Below are 6,000 nucleotides of genomic sequence, written 5' to 3'. Positions count from 1 at the left end.
TGTTGAGCCATATCACTCTGAACCTTTCCGATCCATGAACCTCTCTAAATGTCTTTTCAGCATTATAATTGCAGCCCTGACTCTGGCAATTCTTTGCATGGCGGAAAAGTGTCCCTCAGGTTTCCTTTAAATCTTTCCCCTCTCACCTTAAATGTATGCACTCAAATTTTGGATTCCGCTACTGTGAGGTGACCATTCATCTTTTTTATGGCCTTCACGATTTTGTATACCTCCATAAAGTCTCCGCTCAGCCATTTAGTTAGGTGACCAGAACTATACTCAACTGAATAAGAACATGGTATATTCAAGAATGCATTGTCTGTATTAATATTGTATCGTGAACTCAGCTGCCCCAGTAATCTTTACCTAAGGAACAAAATCTGCATTCTTGTCCCCATTATCACCAGGCCTCCATTGGTAAAATGCCACCATAACTCTGTGAGAGTACACTGCATATTAAAGAAATCAAGGGATATAGGGCCAGGACAGGAAAGTTCAGTTCAAGTTTTCTTCTTTTTTTTCTTTGGCTTGGCTTCGCGGACGAAGATTTATGGAGGGGTAATGTCCACATCAGCTGCAGGCTCGTTTGTGGCTGACAAGTCCGATGCGGGACAGGCAGACACGGTTGCAGGGGAAAATTGGTTGGTTGGGGTTGGGTGTTGGGTTTTTCCTCCTTGTCTTTTGTCAGTGAGGTGGGCTCTGCGGTCTTCTTCAAAGGAGGTTGCTGCCCGCCGAACTGTGAGGCGCCAAGATGCACGGTTTAAGGCGATATCAGCCCACTGGCAGTGGTCAATGTGGCAGGCACCAAGAGATTTCTTTACGCAGTCCTTGTACCTCTTCTTTGGTGCACCTCTGTCACGGTGGTCAGTGTAGAGCTCGCCATATAACACGATCTTGGGAAGGCGATGGTCCTCCATTCTGGAGACGTGACCTACCCAGCGCAGTTGGATCTTCAGCAGTGTGGATTCGATGCTGTCGGCCTCTGCCATCTCGAGTACTTTGATGTTTGGGATGAAGTCGCTCCAATGAATGTTGAGGATGGAGCGGAGACAACGCTGGTGGAAGCATTCTAGGAGCCGTAGGTGATGCCGGTAGAGGACCCACGATTCGGAGCCGAACAGGAGTGTGGGTATGACAACGGCTCTGTATACGCTAATCTTTGTGAGGTTTTTCAGTTGGTTGTTTTTCCAGACTCTTTTGTGTAGTCTTCCAAAGGCGCTATTTGCCTTGGCAAGTCTGTTGTCTATCTCGTTGTCGATCCTTGCATCCGATGAAATGGTGCAGCCGAGATAGGTAAACTGGTTGACCGTTTTGAGTTTTGTGTGCCCGATGGAGATGTGGGGGGGCTGGTAGTCATGGTGGGGAGCTGGCTGATGGAGGAGCTCAGTTTTCTTCAGGCTGACTTCCAGGCCAAACATTTTGGCAGTTTCCGCAAAACAGGACGTCAAGCGCTGAAGAGCTGGCTCTGAATGGGCAACTAAAGTGGCATCGTCTGCAAAGTGTAGTTATACGTGCAGAACAAATATACATATTTATAAATAAATAAATAAATAAATAGAAATTGTTCTGTTATATGAGAGTTCTCGGATAGTTAGTGTGAGCATTTTATTCAGTCGTTCAGCAGTCTCAATGCCCATGGGAAGAAGTTTTTTCTCATCCTGGTGGTACTGGCTCTGATACTCCTGTATCTCTTTTTCAATGGGAGTTGCCTGAAAGACGCTGTATAGGGCTCCTGAACAATTTTATGTGCTCTCTTCACACAATGATCCCAGTAGACCATGTCAATATGGTTCTGTGGATTAACCTCCAATCTGATGCTATACAGCAACCGTACAAGATTGACTCAACCAGCCAGGATGTTCTTGATAGAGCTCCAGTACAAAGTTGACAGGATGGCGGCCTGCAACCTTGCCTGCTCCCAGTCTTCTCAGGAAGTGCAGTCGCTGATGCGCCTTCCTGACAAATGAGGAGATATTGTGTGTCCAGGATAGGTCACTTGTTAAATGGACTCCAAGGAACTTGGTGCTTTCTTCTACTGAGTTATTAATGTTTACTAGAGGATGGTTATTCCTGGACCCCCTGAAGCCCATGATCATCTTTTTCATCTTGTCCTTGTTGAGACTCAGGTTGTTATTCTTGCACCCTATCAGGAGATTTCCCACGTCTTCTCTGTAGTGCAGATCATTGTTGTTACTGATGAGGTCAACCACTGTTGTGTCATTTGCAAATGATGAATCTGGCGATGCAATTGTGGCCTGAGCACACAGCCCTGAGGTGTGCCAGTACCCATTGTGACAGTTCTGGACAGACTGTGGTCTTTCCATTAGGAAGTAAAGAATCCAGTTACACAGAGGGGGTGTTGAATCCCAGCGAGAACAGCTTCTCCACCAGCCTCTGAGGAATGATCATATTAAACACCGAACTGAAGTCTGAGGCATCATTCTCCAGGTAGATCAGGTCAGAATGGAGGGACAAGTCTTTAACATCATTGGTAGACAGCTTTCTTCTATAAACAAATTGAAATAGATTCATTGTCTCTGGGAGATGTGCTTTGATGAGTTCCATCACTAGGCACTCAAAGCATTTCATAATTTGCAGATGAAAGGTTGGAAGTGCTGTGAATAGTATTGAAGGCCATCATAGGTTATGAGACAAGATACAGAGTTGGGCAGAAAAGTGACAAATGGAGTTCAATCTGGATAAGTGTGAGGTGATGCATTTTGGTAGATCAGACTTGAAGACAGAGTACAGGGTTAATGGTAGATAGTGTGGAAGAACAGAGGGAACTTGGGGTCCAAATCCATAGATCTCTTAAAGTTCCTGTGCAGTTTGATAGGACAGTAAGAAGGCCTATGGTAGGCTGGGCTTCATTTAATTAGGGGGAATGAGTTCAGGAGTTGTGAGATAATGTGCAACTTTATAAATATCAGATGAGACCACTCTTAGAATACTGTGTTCACATCTGGTCAACTCACTACAGAAAAGATGTGGAAGCTATGCATGTGATTCACCAGGATATTGCCTGGATTGGAAAATATGTTTTATGGTGCAAGTTTAGTAGAGCTAGGGGTTTTCTCTTTGGAGCAAAGGAGGATGAGAGGTGACTTAATAGAGGTCTACAAGATTATAAGAGATATAGATAAGCTAGACAGTCAACATTTTTTTTCCCAGGGCGGGAGTAGCAAACACCAGAGGACATGTGTACAAAGTGAAGAGAGGAAAATTTACGGGGGACATCAGAGGTATATTTTTTTTATGTAGAGTTGTGGGTGCCTGGAATCATTGCCAAGGATGATGGTGGAGGCTGGAACAATAGAGGCATTCAAGAGACTCCTCGACAGGCGCATGGATGAAAGATAGATGGAGGGTTATGAGGTAGGGAGGGTTTTTTTATTGGTAGGTATATCAGGATCTGAGGGTTTGAATTATGCTGTAATGATCTATAACGGTGGAGGTCAGTGCCATGGGATGGTAATCAGTGAGGCCAGTTACTATCACCCTCTTTGGCTCCGGGATGATGGTGGCTGTCTTGAAACCCACCGGGACAATGGACTGCTGCATGGAGGTGCTGAAGATGTCCGTAAGGTCCTCTGTCAGTTGGCACTGGGGAAAGGATCGGAAATAATCTTACTGAATGGTGCAGCAGGGGCAAGAGGCCAAATGGCCCATTCCTGCTCACTTTTTGCATCTTTCTGTTCCTATGTCTATAGAATCACATGCATTAGGCATTAATGATGTGGTTTATAGCTCTAACGTGCACCAAGCACGTCCCAGCTTGAAATGCTACTTTTATCATACATAAACCTCATGGGCATTTCCCACAGCTCTGAATTTTACAGCTTTTATGTCTCATGGTTTGTTTTATTTCCCTTAAACTGTCTTTATTTCATCATTTCTAAGTTTCAATGTTCATGTTCTCTTTCTCCCTCTCTCTGTCTTCATTAACCTATCAAATAGCAGCTTATCCCCATGGCAACCATGACCTCAATATTTTTCCCCACCCCATTCTCCCTGCAACTCAAAGTAACTTGTCTCCTCTCTAACCAAGGGCCCTCATTCTGTTTCACTTTCCTGACTTCTTGTTTCCATTTTCTCTTTGATTTCAGGCTTCCTGGATCTGCAGATTTTGTTGGCACACTAGTCTTGTTTCTGAGATAGTGATCAAGAGGCCTCTCCTAATGTACTGAAGGCATTCAAAAGACATTGCAACAGCTAATGAATTTCAACTCAATTTCAAGTCCAAATACAGCTAACAGTAATAGTGACCACAAAAACAAGAAATTCTCCTCCAAATATAAGGGTTCATTGATCCCTCTCTGGAGAAGAAAATCTGCCATCCTTACCCCATTTTCAACAACTTCCACCTGTCCAGTGCCAGTGTCATCAAAATGCCTTCATGAGGTCCAGTGTGTGACCATGAAGTTCTCCAGTAGCCCTATGCATGGACACATAGAACAGTGTGCATGGTTGGAACTCCCATTCTCCATGCACCTTCACAATGCACTGGGCCCTCCTGCTTCCTGCCAGGTCAATGAATACACCAAGCATTCCATGATACGTAACCAACTTTCTCATAACTGCCAGTGTGCTTATGACAGCTGTTCTATTAGAACATGGACCAAAGAACATTACAGCACAGTACAGGTGCTTTGGCCCACAATGTTATGTTGACCCCTATATATCTGCCCCCCCCTCAAAAAAAAACTAAGGCTCATAACCCTCTATTTTTCTTTCATCCATGTGTCTATCTTAGAGTCTCTTAAATGCCCCTATTCCAGACTCCTCCCCCACCCTTGGCAATGATTCCAGGCACCTACAGTTCTCTGGATAGTTAAAAAAAAACATATCTCTGATGTCTTTCCTAAATTTTTTCTCCTTTTACTTTGTAGAGATGTCCCCTGGTGTTGGCTACAACTGCCCTGGAGAGAAAGGTGCTGGCTATCTACCTTATCTATACCACAATTAGGTCCTCATCTCTCACCTGTCACAGAGTTCTTGTGGGATCTTATAGAAGGCATGTAAGGACGATAACTCTTTGCTCCCTTACCATCTCCAAGGCTACAATCTATTCATAAATTCTAATTCAGTCACTTGTAAATTAAGGAGTGGGTCATCTGCCCTGAAGGCGGAGACTGTTTTAATCAGTATTTGCTCATCTTCCTGTCTTGTGTGAAGAGCTGCGTACGAGATTGTGGAAATATTTATTATGTGAGGAAGAGGAGAACAATTTAATGTGAGATAGGAGTATTGATTGATTGAGATTTTGGGGAGGTGACTGGTGAAGCATCAGGCATTTGAAGGGAAATTTCCAGGCTTTAATCATGGTCATTCACCTTCCAGATGCAGAACATCCAGGTCATCTTGGCTTGGCTTCTGGGAGCTGACCCCTTGTGGTATTTTGTAAGTGAGTATTTGCTACACTTCTTGGACCCCCTATTGAAATGAGGTAAATATCCTCTTTCCTTTCTCCACGAATCCCTCCAAAGTTTGATCCATCACCCTAGGAGCTATTGGCCTCCAAGAGTCTTCTCCAACTTTCAACTCTGGTATTAAGGTCATGTGTTCTGGTTTTCAAATAAGCCACCATCTCCTTCAATGTTTAGAAACTGTGCATTCATGCATTTCTTCCAAAGACGTTCAGGTACGTAGGTTAATTGGTCATGTGGTGTAGTTGCGTGGAAGGGCCTGTTACCTTGCTGCATCTTGACCTCAGCGACAAGATCTCCATCCTCAACCAATGGTCAGAACACTTCCAATCCCTTTTCAGTGCCAACCGCTCAGTCTAAGAATCCGCCCTGCTCCAGCTCCCTCAACAGCCCTTAAGGCTAGAGCTGGATGAGGTCCTCACCCGGGAAGAGACATATAAGACAATTGAACAATTGAAAAGTGGCAAAGCAGCAGGTATGGATGGAATCCCCCCAGAGGTCTGGAAGGCTGGCGGCAAAACTCTGCATGCCAAACTGCATGAGTTTTTCAAGCTCTGCTGGGACCAAGGAAAGA

At 44.5% G+C, this 6,000-nt stretch overlaps 1 long non-coding RNA gene across 2 annotated transcripts in view; it reads left to right on the top strand.

Moving 5' to 3' along the window:
* The first annotated feature begins 2,281 nt into the window (after positions 1–2,281).
* The window catches only part of LOC138743960 (uncharacterized), a 71,309-nt gene continuing 67,590 nt past the window's right edge, over positions 2,282–6,000 (top strand). For both annotated transcript variants that reach the window (XR_011345140.1, XR_011345141.1), the window contains exons 1-2: positions 2,282–2,457; positions 5,341–5,404. This is a non-coding gene — a long non-coding RNA (uncharacterized lncRNA). The remainder of the gene's footprint in view (positions 2,458–5,340; positions 5,405–6,000) is intronic.

Source organism: Narcine bancroftii, chromosome 10, assembly GCF_036971445.1.
Source record: "Narcine bancroftii isolate sNarBan1 chromosome 10, sNarBan1.hap1, whole genome shotgun sequence".
NCBI lineage: Eukaryota > Metazoa > Chordata > Chondrichthyes > Torpediniformes > Narcinidae > Narcine > Narcine bancroftii.
The sequence above is the reverse complement of the archived record's forward strand: the minus strand, read 5'-3'. Positions and strand labels throughout refer to the sequence as shown.